Source organism: Gossypium raimondii, unplaced genomic scaffold (assembly GCF_025698545.1).
Source record: "Gossypium raimondii isolate GPD5lz unplaced genomic scaffold, ASM2569854v1 Contig00271, whole genome shotgun sequence".
In the NCBI taxonomy this organism is placed as follows: domain Eukaryota; kingdom Viridiplantae; phylum Streptophyta; class Magnoliopsida; order Malvales; family Malvaceae; genus Gossypium; species Gossypium raimondii.
In genome coordinates, this window is record NW_026291371.1 from 20,001 (window position 1) to 37,500 (window position 17,500).

The 17,500-nt window shown below is 32.4% G+C and overlaps 1 non-coding gene and 2 pseudogenes across 1 annotated transcript; 1 reads left to right on the plus strand and 2 right to left on the minus strand.

The window, feature by feature from the left end:
* Positions 1-8,097: 8,097 nt before the first annotated feature.
* On the minus strand, positions 8,098-10,630 carry LOC128037728 (NAD(P)H-quinone oxidoreductase subunit H, chloroplastic-like; annotated as a pseudogene).
* A 540-nt stretch (positions 10,631-11,170) lies between these two features.
* On the minus strand, positions 11,171-17,045 carry LOC128037726 (protein TIC 214-like; annotated as a pseudogene).
* Positions 17,046-17,343: 298 nt separating this feature from the next.
* Positions 17,344-17,415, plus strand: TRNAN-GUU (transfer RNA asparagine (anticodon GUU)). The gene has a single exon. It is a non-coding gene; the product is annotated as a tRNA-Asn (tRNA).
* Positions 17,416-17,500: the final 85 nt, after the last annotated feature.

Below are 17,500 nucleotides of genomic sequence, written 5' to 3' on the forward strand. Positions count from 1 at the left end.
TTGATTTCATCAATTCGATTTATATATCATAATAGATATAGATCCTAATCTATCCTATAGATTTGAATGGAGATATAAAAAGAAAGGTACCAATAAATTAAATACAAATTCTTCTTTTTTTCTGGATAGTGTATGGAATATAAATAAAAAGGGTTATATCATATTGTTTTTTGTTCTAGAATAGAAGCATTTTATGCGATTTTCCCATCTCTATTCATTTTTTTATGCAATTTGTATTGTAGTATATATATAATTATAATTTATAAAATCTATAGGAATAGATAAATAATGACATCAAAAGACCGATCGTTTTGTTTTAAAATAGATGTCTTTGACATCCAACTATAGCACTGAATAACTTTTTTTGAATGGCAGTTCCAAAAAACGTACTTCTACATCAAAAAGCGTATTCGAAAAATGTTTGGAAAAAGAAAGGATATTGGGCGGCCTTGAAAGCTTTTCATTAGCCAAATCTCTTTCTACGGGGAATTCTAAAAGTTTTTTGTACGCCAAATAAATTTGGAGTAATCTGAATTGGTTTAACTCGAATAAGATACAAAGGTTTTACTTTTTGAATTTTGAATATCTTTTTTTCATTTCCGGGGATTCTTATTTTCCCCATCGCCCATTTGTATTTGTTATGTTAGGGTTATAATAATTTGTTATTTTTATAATATTCAATTTTTAATAATTAAATAATAGAATAATCATTTTTTTCTATTTATACTATAGCGGATCATGGAGCACATATATATAAGAGCTTTAACTGGGTTGTCGAAACTAACCCATTTAGTTTCAATTTTGTAACTTTATGAATCATTATTTCTCTGAATTACTATATCTCCTTCCCCTGTTTTCAACCCAATGGAGAAAACCCCTTTTCTAATTTAGTGGATATACAAATAATGTATCAATTTGAAGTGATCTAAAGAAATCCTATGTTTGTATAAGAAAATGTAAGAAAATAAATCAAGACATATTTTTAGAATTCAAAATTCGAAATACTTTTTTGAAGTATGGTACAATTATGACAGGAATCGAAACGCTTTTTATATAACGTAACGGGTACAACCCAATATCTAGTTGGTTTGATAAATCCTTAAAACAAACGCAAAATGCTAACGATTAATACAAAAATGACCTAAATCTTTTGAAATTGTTGGGGGTGGTGCTGAAATTGTGATCTCTACAAATCATATTTTTTCATTCATTTATTCAGTCAATTAATAAGCATTTTTTTATAGATTCATAAAAATCATACAAAAGAATGAGAAATGAATCGTTAAAAAATGAAAATGATAAAGAACCCTTTTTTGTTTTGTTGAATTTTATCTATGAATTGAAGTTACAACTAGTTAGTTTAGTTACAATAAAGGAGTTCTCTTTTAGGAAAACACAAACTAAAAAATCTCTATTGACGACCTAATTAAATAGAAAGGATAATTAAATAAATAAAATGATACAATAAATACTAAAGATTCCTTTTGAACCTTCAAATTGCTATTTCAACGAGTTGTTATTTATCAATAAAAATTAAATGCTTCCTAACAAATTTGACATTTTACATTGAATTGACCCCTTCACCTTCAATCTCGACGATTGACTAAAAAATGGGTTATTATGATTTCGAGCAAGCCGCTATGGTGAAATCGGTAGACACGCTGCTCTTAGGAAGCAGTGCTAGAGCATCTCGGTTCGAGTCCGAGTGGCGGCATAGTATCTTCTAAAAGAGATAGAATAAGTCCTATAATGAAAATGAATTTCATTCCTGATTTCCATTCCATAAAATCGAGAAACCCAGGCTTTTTTCATAATTTTTATGATTTTTTCAACTTTAGAGCATATATTAACTCATATATCTTTTTCAGTCGTTTCAATTGTAATTACAATTCATTTTTTAACCTTATTCTTATTAGTAGATGAAGTCGTAGGACTATATGATTCATCAGAAAAGGGCATGATAGTCACCTTTTTCTGTATAACAGGATTATTAGTCACTCGTTGGATTTATTCAGGACATTTCCCATTAAGTGATTTATATGAATCATTAATCTTTCTTTCATGGGGTTTCTCCCTTATTCATATGGTTTCCTATTTTAAATTTAAAAAGCGCAAAAATAATTTAAGTGCAATAACCGCACCAAGTGCTATTTTTACCCAAGGCTTTGCAACTTCGGGTCTTTTAACCAAAATGCATCAATCCGCAATATTAGCACCTGCTCTCCAATCCCAGTGGTTAATGATGCACGTAAGTATGATGGTATTAGGCTATGCAGCTCTTTTATGTGGATCATTATTATCAGTAGCTCTTCTAGTCATTACATTTCGAAAGGCCATAAAGATTATTGGTGAAAACAATAATTTTGCATTTTCGTTTGGGAAAATCCAATACATGAATGAAAGAAGCAATGTTTTACTAAACACTTATTTTCTTTCTTCTAAAAATTATTACAGATATCAATTGACTCAACAATTGGATCGTTGGAGTTATCGTATTATTAGTCTCGGGTTTATCTTTTTAACCATAGGAATTCTTTCGGGAGCCGTATGGGCTAATGAGGCGTGGGGATCATATTGGAATTGGGATCCAAAGGAAACTTGGGCGTTTATTACTTGGACCGTATTCGCGATTTATTTCCATACCCGAACAAATACAAATTTGGAAGGTGTAAATTCCGCACTTGTGGCTTCTATGGGATTTCTTATAATTTGGATATGCTATTTTGGGGTCAATCTATTAGGAATAGGTTTACATAGTTATGGTTCATTTACATTAAATTAACATCTAATTGAATTGAATAAAGAGGCTAGGCCTAACAAATACTAACACAGGACGGCGTATATATTATATATAAGTATAAGAAAACTTATTGTAAGCTGTCAAGAACCTTTTGAATCAAGTAGTGGAGCGATTCAAAAGGTTCTAACAAAAGCCAAAGATGTCTGATTAAAATTCAATTTAATGCTTTTACCTTTTTTACTTAACTTAAACTTAAGAGAAGAAAAAAGACTTCTTTTTTTTCTTTTTCATTGTACAACGACCAATTTTAAAAACCATAGGATTCCTTTTTTATTTTTTTTATTCATGAAAACTATCTATAAAAATAATTATATAGAATAGTTTCGACCTTCTCACCTGATAATGAGAGGACGAAATCCGGATAAATACCAATACCTAGTACTGGTAGAAAGATAGAGATCGAAACAAATAACTCTCGTGGTCCAGAATCAAAAAAATAAGAACTTGGAGCATTAAATAGCTTGTATCCATAGAACATTTGACGTGACATAGATAATGAATAAATAGGAGTTAATATCATTCCAATTGCCATTACGAAAGTAATTAGTATTTTTGGCATTAAAAATATTTTGGCTGGTAATTATTCCAAAAAAGACTATCAATTCTGCAACAAAACCACTCATGCCCGGTAATGCAAGAGAAGCCATGGATAAGATACTGAACATCGTAAATATTTTGGGAATCGAAACGGCCATTCCGCCCATTTCGTCGAGATAAACAAGACGCATTCTATCATAACTCGTTCCTGCCAAGAAAAAAAGTGCAGCACCGATAAAGCCATGAGATATTATTTGTAAAATAGCTCCGTTGAGTCCCGTATCAGTTATCGAACCAATTCCTATAATTATGAAACCCATATGAGATACGGAAGAATAGGCTATTCTTTTTTTTAAATTCCGTTGACCAAGAGATGTTGAAGCTGCATAAATTATTTGCATTGTACCCACTATTATCAACCAGGGAGAAAATATGGAATGCGCATGGGGTAATAATTCCATATTGATCCGAACTAATCCATATGCTCCCATTTTTAATAAAATTCCGGCTAGAAGCATACAAGTACTGTAATGGGCCTCCCCGTGGGTATCCGGTAACCACGTATGTAAGGGTATAATCGGCGATTTGACAGCAAAAGCAATAAGAAATCCAATATAGAATATTATTTCCAGTGCGACAGGATATGATTGATTAGCTAATGTTTCAAAATTTAATGTTGGTTCATTAGAACCGTATAAACCGAGACCCAAAACTCCTATTAATAGAAAAACGGAACCCCCTGCAGTGTACAAAATAAATTTTGTAGCCGAGTACAGACGTTTCTTTCCCCCCCACATGGATAGAAGTAGATAAACGGGAATTAATTCGAACTCCCACATGATGAAAAAAAGTAAAAGGTCTCGAGAAGAAAATGATCCTATTTGACCACTGTACATTGCTAGCATCAGGAAATGAAATAATCGCGAATCTCGAGTAACTGGCCAAGCCGCCAAAGTCGCTAAAGTGGTGATAAATCCTGTCAGTAAAATGGGCCCTATAGAAAGTCCATCTATTCCCAATCTCCAGTAAAAATCAAAAAAATTGATCCATTTATAATCTTCCGCCAGCTGGATTAATGGATCGTCCAATCGGAAATGATAACAAAATGCATAGGTTGTTAGAAGGAGTTCGAAAATGCATATACATATTGTATACCACTTCATTAGCTTATTTCCTTTATGAGGAAGAAAGAAAAGTAAAGAACCTGCAGATATTGGTAAAAATACAATTATTGTTAACCAAGGAAAATAATTCGTGGTAAAGACAAGATACACTTGGACCAGAAAAACCCGTGCTCAAAAAGGTTTTTTTTGAGCACGGGTTTTCAGTAAAAAAAATCAAATGGATTCAAAATGTATTCAACTAGGGTTTTCTGGACCGTATCAATAAGCTAGACCCATACTTCGAGTTGTTTCATGCCATAAATAAACTCGAACGCTCAAGAAATCCGTTGGACAAGCGGATTCACATCTCTTACAACCAACACAATCTTCTGTTCTTGGAGCGGAAGCAATTTTGTAGCTTTACATCCATCCCAAGGTATCATTTCTAACACATCGGTGGGGCAGGCTCGGACACATTGAGTACACCCAATACATGTATCATAAATTTTTACTGAATGGGACATGGGATCGATAAATTTTTGAACATCATAAAATTTCAATCTAGTAAACTTGTAAATAAATATAGTTAAACACCAGATGAATCAACGATTTACCAGAAATTTTCTAATCAATTTCCTTCAGGATCAACTCATAAGAAAGGACCAAGATACTTTGATTTCTTACGTTTTCGAAAACATGATGTAGATTCCAACATATTGTACATGCTAATTCAAATTGGTGAATCTTATAATTTAATATTATTAATATTACTTATTCAACAAAGTTGATTGATTGATACGCGTTGATTTTCTGTTACGATAAATCGAGGACACAATAGCTGATCCAATAGCTGCTTCAGCGGCTGCAATAGCTATAACAAAAATTGAGAAAATATTTCCTTTTAATTGCCGACTATCAAAAAAATCAGAAAATGTTACAAAATTTATATTAACCGCATTCAGTATAAGTTCAAGACACATAAGAGCCCTAACCATATTTCGACTCGTGATCAATCCATAAATACCGATAGAAAATAAATAGGCACTCAAAACAAGTATATGTTCGAGCATCATTGACCAACTCCTTATCAATTTCGATTCATTATTAATATGAACAATAATTCAACAGATTTGATTGACTAGAGTATAACAAAAAAAAAGAATCTATTGGAAATATATCGAATAAACGAATTTCTATTTTATACACGAGCAATATTCAAATAGAATTCAAAGAAAATGGATGCGATAAGACAGAAAAAACAGAAAAAGGTTTCATTTTGATTGCTTGCTATTCCTAGTTAGAAAGATTTATTACTGACGAGCCACAGCAATTGCACCTATCAAAGCAACTAAAAGAATTATTGAAATGAATTCAAATGGAAGAAAAAAATCGGTTGCTAAATGAATTCCAATTTGTTGACTATTACTTATCAAATCTTGTTCTATAATTTGATTTGATCTTGTAGTCCAAATAATCCCGTACCATGATGTATCTAATATAGTAGTAATTAGCGAAACAAGAATACTTGTACAAACCAACGAAGTAAGGCCATTCCCAATGGTCCACAGATTAAAATCTTTATAATATTCTGAACCATTCATGAACATCACAGCAAATAGGATTAAAACATTTATGGCTCCCACATAAATAAGGAGCTGGGCAGCAGCTACAAAATGAGAATTTGAGAGAATATAAAATAAGGATATACAAACAAGAACCAATCCCAATGAAAAGGCAGAATAAATTGGATTGGTAAGTAATACCACTCCCAGGCCTCCTAATATAAGACCCGATCCCAGAAAAACTAAAAGAAAATCGTGTATTGGTCCAGGCAAATCCATTCTGTGTAAAATAAGAGATAAATAAATCGAAATGCTTTTCATGATCTTATTGACCCGACCAGGAATTTTTTTTTATGATACGTTCCTAATTGAATAAAATCCTAATCTATTAGGCGTGAATTGCTCTAAGCACAATTATTGGACAGTTTCGTTTTTGATTCTTTTTTGTTTGTTCAAAAGAAAAGGGTATTTTGTTTTTTGAAACTATATATTTCGAAATAATTACGAATATATTAATATAGTTTTATTTTCAATAAAAAGGAATCCGAAATTCTTATCAACCAGTTAATTTGTAATTGAATTTTTATTTATTGACCAAAGGCCTCATTCTTTTTTTAATTCAAACCAACCAGTCTTTTAACTTAAACCAAAACGGAACCTTAAAAGAATGAATGGGAAATTTCTCTTTACTTTAATAGAACAGGAGGTTTACTTACTGAGTTTTTCTTTGAATTGAATTCAAAATTGTTCGAATTGTATAATCGTCAATTACTGACATTGGTAAACGGCCCAAAGCAATTTGATTATAATTCAATTCGTGACGGTCGTAAGTAGAAAGTTCATATTCTTCAGTCATTGATAAGCAATTTGTTGGACAATACTCAACGCAGTTACCACAAAATATACAAATTCCGAAATCAATACTGTAATTAAGCAATCGTTTTTTTCGAATATCCGTTTCAAATTTCCAATCAACAACGGGTAGATCTATAGGGCATACACGAACACATACTTCACAAGCAATGCATTTATCAAATTCAAAATGGATTCGTCCGCGGAAACGCTCTGATGTGATTAATTTTTCATAAGGATATTGAATAGTTACGGGTAAACGATTTGCGTGGGATAAGGTAATCATGAAACCTTGACCAATGTACCTTGCTGCTCGGACTGTTTGGTGGCCATAATTCATGAACCCGGTTACCATAGGGAACATATCGTGAATATCTATGAATAATTTTATGTTTGTTTCTTTCTCTTGTTTGAACCAAGTCATGAATCTCATATTCTTTTTTTCTTTACAGTGAAAGAAGTTGGAAAGAAGTTGTTAATAATAGATTACCCAGAGAAATGGGTAAAAGAAATTTCCACCCGAGATTTAATAATTGGTCCATTCTTAACCTAGGTAAAGTCCATCGTGTTGCGATAGAAATAAACAAAAACAAATAAGTTTTAGCTAATGTAATAAAGATACCAATTGTCGTTCCAATGATTCCATTTATTTTATTTATTTCAAATAGCTCAGGGACGAATACATACGGAATGGAAATATTCCAACCCCCCAAGTAAAGAACTGTTACAAATAACGAAGAAAGTAATAGATTTAGATAGGAAGCAACGTAAAATAAACCAAATTTGATACCTGAATATTCGGTTTGATACCCTGCTACTAATTCTTCCTCCGCTTCTGGTAAATCAAAGGTAATCTCTCACATTCTGCTAGAGAAGAAATTAGAAAAACGATAAACCCTATTGGCTGACGCCACAAATTCCATCCCCAAAAACCATATTTTGATTGCGCCTCAACTATATCAACTGTACTTGAACTGTTAGATAATTATAGTCGATGATACCATCACTGTTTACATCGCTAGTCCAAAACCGTACATGAGATTTTCACCTCATACGGCTCCTCGTGGGTCACAAATAAATTTTAGGACCGAATCAGTATTATTTATCTTCGTATGGTTGTAGAATAGATAGAGAAAAAATAGATTGGAAGGTCCAAAATTATACCAATGGAATTCTGTCTGCTATATTCTGAAGAATAAAAAATAAATGCTTCTGAATTGATCTCGCCCGTTCATAATTTCAAGTTGAGTAATAACTTAAGCCTTCAATAAAATACTTCTTGTAGAATATCAATAGATATTTCAACCCATTGTTTTCTATTACGAAAAAAATGAAACATTCCATTAGCTCATAAATCATGACACGGATTAGATCTCTCTATATCTATGAAAGAAAGAAAAAAAAAAGATTTCTTTTTTATTCTTTATTGTTTCTTTTTCGTTCCTATTCTGCTTTCGGATCTGATAAAATCACGAATGGGGCTTAAACTAAAAATAGTAAAGGATTATTTCGTTCCTGATAGTCATTACTTTAATCGGCAGATAGGAGGATACTCTGGACCGGAATCATGGGGAGTACTGCCTAGTCATTTCTACGAATTTAAAGCCCCAATTAGTATTCTTTTTATGTTATCCAGAAGTCTCTTTTTATATAATTTACATAATCTCCATTACCAATCCTTTATGTATTTTGGTGTTCCTAACCATCCACTCGTTTTTGTTCAATCCCCGTTTGTTTAGCAATACATGTATGGGAATCCATACAAAGGATAGCGAAAACTCTATACAGTTGATCTTTTGAGCCCGCTTCAAGCTAGATTGACTAATCAACCCGTCTTGGGGTAAAGACTTCTTCCGCTTACGTTTTCTTCCACTTACCTCTTGTACATAGGAAATGAGATTCCATTTTTTTGTTTAATTTACTGCGAATTTATAAGCTGCTTTCTTTCACTCATATATAACTATCTAATTTAGTTTATCAACTCAACTTATTTTCTAGAACGAAAGGAATAGGTAAAATAAAAGTTTCTATTTCAACGAATCGCACGTAGAGATATTGATAAAACACATAGAGTTAATGGTATTTCATAACTAATCGATTGAGCAGCAGCTCGCAGACCACCTAAAAAGGAATATTTATTATTTGATCCGTATCCTGACATAAGAAGTCCAACAGGAGCAATACTTGAAATGGCAATCCATAAAAAAATACCGATATTGAGATCGGCTAAAATAAGGCGAGAGCTAAAAGGAATTACTGAAAAACTTAGTAAAATTGATATGACTGCTATAGCCGGTCCAATACTAAATAAACGAGTATTGCCTCTAGATGGAAGAATATTTTCTTTGAAAAGCAGTTTTGTTCCATCTGCTAGCGCTTGAAGAATGCCCAAAGGACCGGCGTATTCAGGCCCAATACGTTGTTGTATTGCTGCAGATATTTCTCTTTCTAACCATACAATTACTAGTACACCTATTGTGATTCCCAAAACAAGAGTCAAAATAGGGACCAACATCCATATGATCCCATAGACCTCTTTTAAAGATTCCAATGTGTAAAAGGAATTGATATCTTCTACTTCTGTCGTATAAATTATCATTTCAACGATCCACTTCTCCCATAATGATATCTATGCTACCTAGTATCGTCATAATATCAGCCAATTTCATTCTTTTAACTAACTGAGGAAGAATTTGCAAATTGATAAAACCCGGCGGGCGAATTTTCCATCTCCAAGGAAAACCGCTTTGATCCCCTATCAGAAAAATTCCTAATTCTCCCTTTGGGGCTTCCATTCTCGCATAAAGTTCTTGTCTCGGTAATTCAAATGTGGGAGAAGGTTTTTTACTAATGAATCGATATTCAAAATCATTCCATTCTGGATCCCTTTCTCGATCAAAGCATCGGTTTCTAAATTCTCATAGGGACCACCGGAATTCCTTCCAGGGCCTGTTGAATTATTTTATAGATTCCGTCATTTCACTGATTCGGACTAAATAACGAGCTAATGAATCTCCTTCTTTTTGCCACTGGATTTCCCAATCAAATTCGTCGTAACACTCATAATGATCAACTTTCCGAAGATCCCATTTGATTCCAGATGCTCGTAGCATTGGGCCGGATAAACCCCAATTTATTGCTTCTTCTCCACCAATAACGCCTATCCCTTCAACTCGTTCTAAAAAAATAGGATTTCGCGTAATAAGTTTTGATATTCAACAATTCCTGTTAAAAAATAATCACAGAAATCCAAACATTTATCTATCCAGCCGTAAGGTAGATCGGCCGCCACTCCTCCGATACGAAAATAATTATGCATCATTCTCATACCGGTGGCAGCTTCGAATAGATCATATACTAATTCTCTTTCTCTGAAAATATAGAAAAAGGGGGTCTGTGCACCAATATCTGCCATAAAGGTCCAAGCCATAATAGATGAGAAGCTATACGACTCAACTCCAACATAATTACTCTGATATAGCTGGCCCTTTTAGGGACTTGAATATTCCCCAACTGTTCTGGTCCATTTACGGTTATTGCTTCCGTGAACATAGTGGCTAAATAATCCCAACGCGTTACATACGGCAAATATTGTATAATTGTTCGGTTTTCCGCAATTTTTTCCATTCCTCTGTGTAAATAACCTAATATTGGTTCACAGTCAACAACATCTTCACCATCTAGAGTAACGATGAGACGAAGAACACCATGCATTGATGGGTGGTGAGGCCCCATATTGACTATCATAAGGTCTTTTCTGTAGCTGATAGATTCATAAGTTTTCCTCGATTCATTCTTACATGAATTGTTGAAAACGAAAACAAGTACATCAAAATGAAAATCTAATAAATCGACTAATTCAAAATTTGCAAATTAACGATTTTTGATTCCCGAATATCAACTCACCAATTAATTCTTTATAACGTATTTTATTTGTCTTTGATAAATAAGATAGCAGTCGTTGACGTTTTCCTAGAATTTTACGTAGACCTCTCTGAGATAAATAGTCTTTTTTGTGCAATTCCAAATGTGAAGTAAGTCTTCGTATCTTATTGGTGAAACTAACTATTTGAAATTCAACAGACCCCCTGTTTTCTTCTTTTTTTTCTTGAAAAATAACTGAGATGAATGAATTTTTTACCATAAAACCAAAAAATTTCCCCCTTTTTTTGAATGTGAATTTTACTGATCAGTAATAATAATACCAGTCATTTTGATATACACGATGATTTTAAGTTCGTTATGAACTTTATCATTTTTCAAATAAAATTAATCAATCCGGGTTTCGATTTGATTCGTATAGGGATACAAAAGAGTGAGAGATTTCTACAAAAAGAAAATTTGAGAGTTCAAATAAGAGGATTTTGTTGATTCATTTGTCGATCTAATTGATATGTATGTCATTAAATTAGTATCGTGTATCAGAATAAAATGTAAGACAATCCTTGTGACCATCTATTTGTTTTCATATACCCGGCACGATACATACATAATATAGGGGAAAATGGACCATTAAAATGGACCATTAACGAATTTTCAGACGCGGATACATACGGATCCTTATCATACTGAAACGACTGCCGTTATTAGTATTAAACCAATATCGATTCATACAAGCTAAATCTTCTAATCGATAATTGGGCCAAAGAAAGAACTTTAATTTAATTAGTTTCTTTTTATCACTACCAAGATGTTTATTTTTAGTCAAAACTTGACCACAGTTTTTTACATTATTTAAAAATACTGCATTTCTATGCATACCATTTTTATCCCTTGAATTGAAAGAAATTCGAATTCGCAATTCTCGCCGGTGGTTAGGGGATAAAATATTTTCAGGAACAAACAAATCATAATGATTTTTGTCTTTATTTTCAGTCATTTTTTGATGTCTTGCAATAAATTCATAAAAATGATTTTTATCAATATAGTTTTTTTCTTGGTATCTTTGATTAATTTGGTGTTTATTTTTATGAACCAACAAAATACTTATAGTTTGATATAGAATAAATTGTCCATCATTTTTTACCGACAGACGAACTGGATCGATAATCAATATTCCTTTTTTCATTAGTTCTCTAAGAGTTAAATCCTTCTGAATCATCAAAATATCCAGATTCATTTCTCCCCGTTGAATAGAGGATATAACAATTTCGTTTGGATTTATCAGTCTAAGCAGGAGGCAATATACTTTGATATTATTGATTATTCTTTGATTTAAAGAATCATCCCATCTCAATTGAAAACGCAAATACCTTTTTAGGAAGAAATCAAGCTCTGCTTCCGTGTTGCTCTTGTATTGCTTTTTCTTTCTACGTTTTTTTTTGTCTGATTTATCATAATCTTCTTCAACATCTTTTTCTTGGTTTGAGAGAACGGATTTAAAATTTCCTTGTTTTGTGCATCTGATACAAGATCCCTTCACCTATGGGTTCTTTTCTTCTTGATTTCGATTCTCTAATCCAATAATTTGTTTTTCGTTTGGTGCTATAAGGAGTCCCTTTTTTATTTTCAATAATATTTTATTAATGTTCCTATTTCCATTAAAATTGAAAAGAAGTAATTTTATTGGTATGATCCATGGTTTAACCTTATATGCATTATATAGCAGCACAAATTCTGGGAAGAACCAAAGTTCTAGATTCGGTATAGGATGACTTAGTATTTCTTCATTCAGTCCCATCCAATCAAAATGGCTTCCTTTTTATTGGATGGGTTGCTTCTTGATCTTGATAAATTGTGAAATAAAAAGGTCCATTTTATCAATTAGTTGATAATTCTTAACCACAGTCTTAATATTTTGTTACTCTTTGTACTGGTATCGACCCAGGACTCAATATCGACCTTATTTCTAAGACAAAATGAAGAATTCTCCAATTAAAAACTTTCTGTGCGAAAAATTCCCCATAGCATCTAGGATATCGCCTTCTCCTAGATAATTATGGATAGGATATCCCTCAATGTATCAAAAAATTTTGTTTATCCATGTTGTAATGATAAGAACTCTCTTCCCTCTTATTTACTTGGAATGGTGATCCATAAGCATACGGGTCCCTCTTATCTTGATAATTAATAGATTTATATGATAAAAAATCATATCCATAGTTTTTTTTTAAATTAGATTTTTTATATTTTTGTTCTTGATTCAGTTTATATTCTTGAGTCAGTAATGAGTTTGCTTGAAAATCATTTTTTTTTTCGTAATGAATTAATCTTTCTTTTTCATCTGAATCCCATTTTGTTAAATCTTTATTTTGAGCCAGATAGTGTTGATTGACTCTATTTCGCCATTGTCTTGGTACTAATTTTAGCCATCTATTCTGAACTAAATCGTATTGATAACGACTCCTTAACCAGTTTTTCCATTCATTCATTCCAGAATGCCAAACGATTTTCTGTCTTAACCCATAATGATGTCTTAATCTGGAATGAGATACTCCCTGTTCTTCAAAATAATCTTTTATTTCATTTTTAAGAAAAAGAGATGTTCCATGATATTGAAGGATAGGTTTGAATTTATAAAAACTAATAACTTGGGTTTGTGATAATTTGTAAAATACATATGCTTGTGAGAGGGAGGATAAGTCACAAAAAGCTTTTTCATTTTATTTCTAATACTAATATTAGAAAGTGAAGAAAGTGAGGTTTTATAGTTGAAATAAAATGAGTTGTATTTTTAGTTGTTTTATTAATTCTTTCTTGATTTGCTTCATTATTGTGAATGAAGTTCTCAATGATTTTTTGTTGATTCAAGAAAAAGTTGGGTATTGGTTCTTGGAATATTAATGATATATAGAAGAATATCCATGTATATCTTTTCAATGAAAAATTTTATAAAAAATAGAATTTCCGGATTAATCGAATATTTCTTCTTTTTACTATTTGCCAAAATTTTTTTGCTGATTCTACTATTTTATCCTGATAACTTATTTTGTTAGAACTACTATTTATTTCTTGAGTTAGAAATTCGTTTTTCTTCTCTTTTATAATTAGAATTTTTTGTATTTGATTTTTGATTGTGTTTGTTCTCTTAGTCAGATCTTTTATTTTTTTTTCTGTTAATGAATAATTTGTCCACGCCATAGATTGAATTTGAAGGGATGATTTGTGAATCATCTTATTACTGATTATCGAATCCTTTTTAGTTTCGCCCAATTCATATGGTTCTCTCAACCCAAAAAATGGAATTGGATTTATTTTTGAAAGTTCTTTTATTAGTCCCTTTAGAAATAGAATGCTTTGAGTGATCCATTTTTTTGTTTCTTTTGAAGCTTTTCGAAACAATTTCGTTTTTTCTTTTAAAATTGTTAAAGCTATAAAACATTTCGTTTTCCATTTTTTTCTTTTTTTTTTTAGTTCTTTAAAAATAGGCTCAAAAAACGAACGCCGTTTTCGAGGAGAGCCGAAAGGAGTTCAGTTTCCATTCCCCAAACTGTTAAAAAGCAAAAATCATTCTTTTGACCTTTCTTTTTTTTCATTGGATCTTTATGAGAGGGTTGTAGTTTAAATCTGTGCCAAGGTTTCAGGCAAAAAGGAAATAGGATCTTTATCTGAATACCGTCTGTTAACCAGTTTTTTGGAAATTCTGTTTCGGATAATTGAACACCATTATAAGTGCATTTAACATGCATTTCTCGATTCAATCCGTTAAATCCTCAGACCACTCAGGAAATTGAAATAATAACATACGGGCAATGTTTTTAACTATTATCAGTGAAGGTAATATAATATATTTTCTAAGAATTGATTGGGTTATTAACACGGAGCCCCTTATTACTTGAGCAAGTAAAAGACTATCCCAAGCTTCTGCTATTTCTATCCTCATTTTCTCTTCTCTTTTGTATTTTCTCTTTTGGCCTCGTCTTTTTCTCGATCTTTTTTCTGTATAATCATAAATTTTGATTCTTTGTTTTACATATCCAATTTCGATATATTCGTTTCAGCGGTCCAGAAATATCAAAAGAAAAAAAGTGGTTTGTCTACTCTGTCCAAAAAAGGGGAATGTACATTTGCTTGAAACAGCTCCCAAGTAATTGTTTTACGCCTTTGGGCACGCATGGAACCTTTTATTATGTCGCGCCGAAAATCCGATTGTTGCGAATAGCGTATCAAAGCCACTTCGTCTGTTTGATCAGGATCATTAGCATCCTTGGTATTAGTATAAGTATCGGCGTTTGCCTGGTTATTAGTAAAAATCACGACGCGCTTGGATTTTCTTGAACGAATTTCATGCTCTGCTGTTACATTTTCCTCGTTTTCGCCCTCCTGTTGTTCTAAATCGTCGATTAATTTGTATGACCATCGAGGAACTTTTTTACTTATTTCTTTTATTCCAATAGATTTTTTTCTAATTGTTTGATTGTTGGGATTAGTTATAACTATATTGAATAAAAATTTCAAAATTTTGACTCGATCCTCGGAATCGATATTTCCTGTTCATCTTCTGTCAATGTCAATAAAGAGAGTTCTTTTTCTGTTGCTAATGATTTTCTATTGAGTGTATCTAGTGTCTGTTCAAGTTCGTGATAATCAGTAGTAAGAAGTAGAGCATGAATCTTATTTATACAAAACGGATCCGTGTTTTTTTTTTTATAAGTTTGATTTATGCTTAAAGGAGAACCCCATTTTTTGATTCTTCCGCGGTAGGGTCCATGCAAGAAAGGATCATATAGTTTAGGCAAGTATTCTCTTTTAGTTTCATTATTAGAGAATCGAGTCCTTTTTTCAAGTATGCCCAGATCAAAAGATTCCTTATCTAAAGATTCGACTCTTTTTATAAACTCTTTACTCAAATTTCTTCTTTTTAGTTCATTGATAAAACTCCAATCAGTATACAATTCATCAGAAAACAATTTTTCTGGTGTGAAAAAATATATTTTTTTTTGTATCATTTCCCCAAAAGTTGCTAAACTGGGTGGATACGTAAAAGATATTTTTTCTTTTCCATCACTTTGACATGTATAAAAAAAATATTGTGACATTTCATTTTTTATAGCATTTTCAACCCGGTCATTTTTTATATATCGCAAAGGTCGATTCCATCGTTTAGAATCAAAAAGAAGTGTCACAAGAGGTTTTTCAATCCATAATAAATATTTATCTTCTTTTTTTTTTAATATTTCTAACTTCGAACTTTCTTGATTCCCATCCAGATAAGAAGTTTCATAAACCGGTCTATTTTTATAGTATGTCTCTTTAAAAACAAAGTGGAGTTCGCCCTTTCTTTTTTTTTTTTTCTTTCCAGTCACTCGTAGCTTTTCTGTTTCGTCCATTTTGCTCGGATCCACCTCTTCCTCCGAAAAAAGGTAAGAAGAAGTATTTTCTTCGGTCCCCTGTTTCTGGTTAGCCCCTCCCCCTTCGGAAATAGTTTCTATTTCTATGTTTCTTTCTTCCTCACTTTCCCCCACTTCTTCCGTTTCGGAAATTCCTTTCAGTTTCTTAGTTAGAATGGGTGACGGTATTCTGCCTAAATAGTAAACACAGGTAATAAATAACAGAATACTAAAGATTCGAGCCATAGAATTTCTAAATTCTGATACAAGATACTTATTAGATCGAATAAGTACATTAGACCTAATTAAATTATTTTGTTGTATCCAGACTAATACCAACCCAACCCATTTCATCAATAAAATATGACCAATTAACCAACCAACAAAACTACTTGTTACAAATAACATATTGTTGTTGCATCGAAACATATAGATGTTGACTAATCTGGCTAACATTGAACTTGGTAAAATGAAATGGTTGAATAATTGAATAATGAGATTATTCAGGAATACAAATTGAATGCTAAGATTACGCATTGAATTTCTGGTAGGACGTCTATGATCAAAAAAGTCTTTGTGATTGTTCCAGAAGAAATGAAACAAAAGATACGGTAGAGCTAGGACAGTTATTGTATGAGGTTTACCCAATGCTAAATGCAGAGGTACATAGTAGATTGATATGAACATCATGAGCTGGCCTGCAATAAACCCAGTTGTTGCTGATACTCTCTTCTCGGTTCCTTCTTCTCCTTCTTCCATAACTCGAGCTCGTAGAAGGAAGATATAAGAGGGACCTATGGATAGTGTGGTCAGAAATCCATAATAGAGTCCGACCATAACGACCGAATTGATTATCGTCATGTATAAGGATATTAGATTCCCTGGTATAAAAGATTTTAAAATCATCATTAACCTCCCTTTTTCTTTTCTATTTCTGGATTATTATATGATGATTTTGAACTTTCCATATACATATATAGAAATAGAAAAGATAGACTAGAACCGACATCTCTTATGTCATGTCAATGACAATATAAAAATGGAATTGGGATCTGGATGGAATATAATGAAATAGAGCCACTTTGAGGTTCCCTATGAAATGAGGCATGGAACGGAGCCACTACGAAGAAGTTCCGGGGGTTACGAAGGAAACTTCGAGTTCATATTGGTCATGGGTTGAGAACGGGAATTGAACTCTATGAGATCTAATCTCCCGTTGTTCCTCAGTAGCTCAGCGGTAGAGCGGTCGGCTGTTAACTGACTGGTCGTAGGTTCGAATCCTACTTGAGGAGATTTGATTCATTCCGAATTAAAGAATTCAGAATGTCAGAATGAAAGGGTTCGCTTTGACCGTTAAGAGCAGGTAACCCGTTCCTG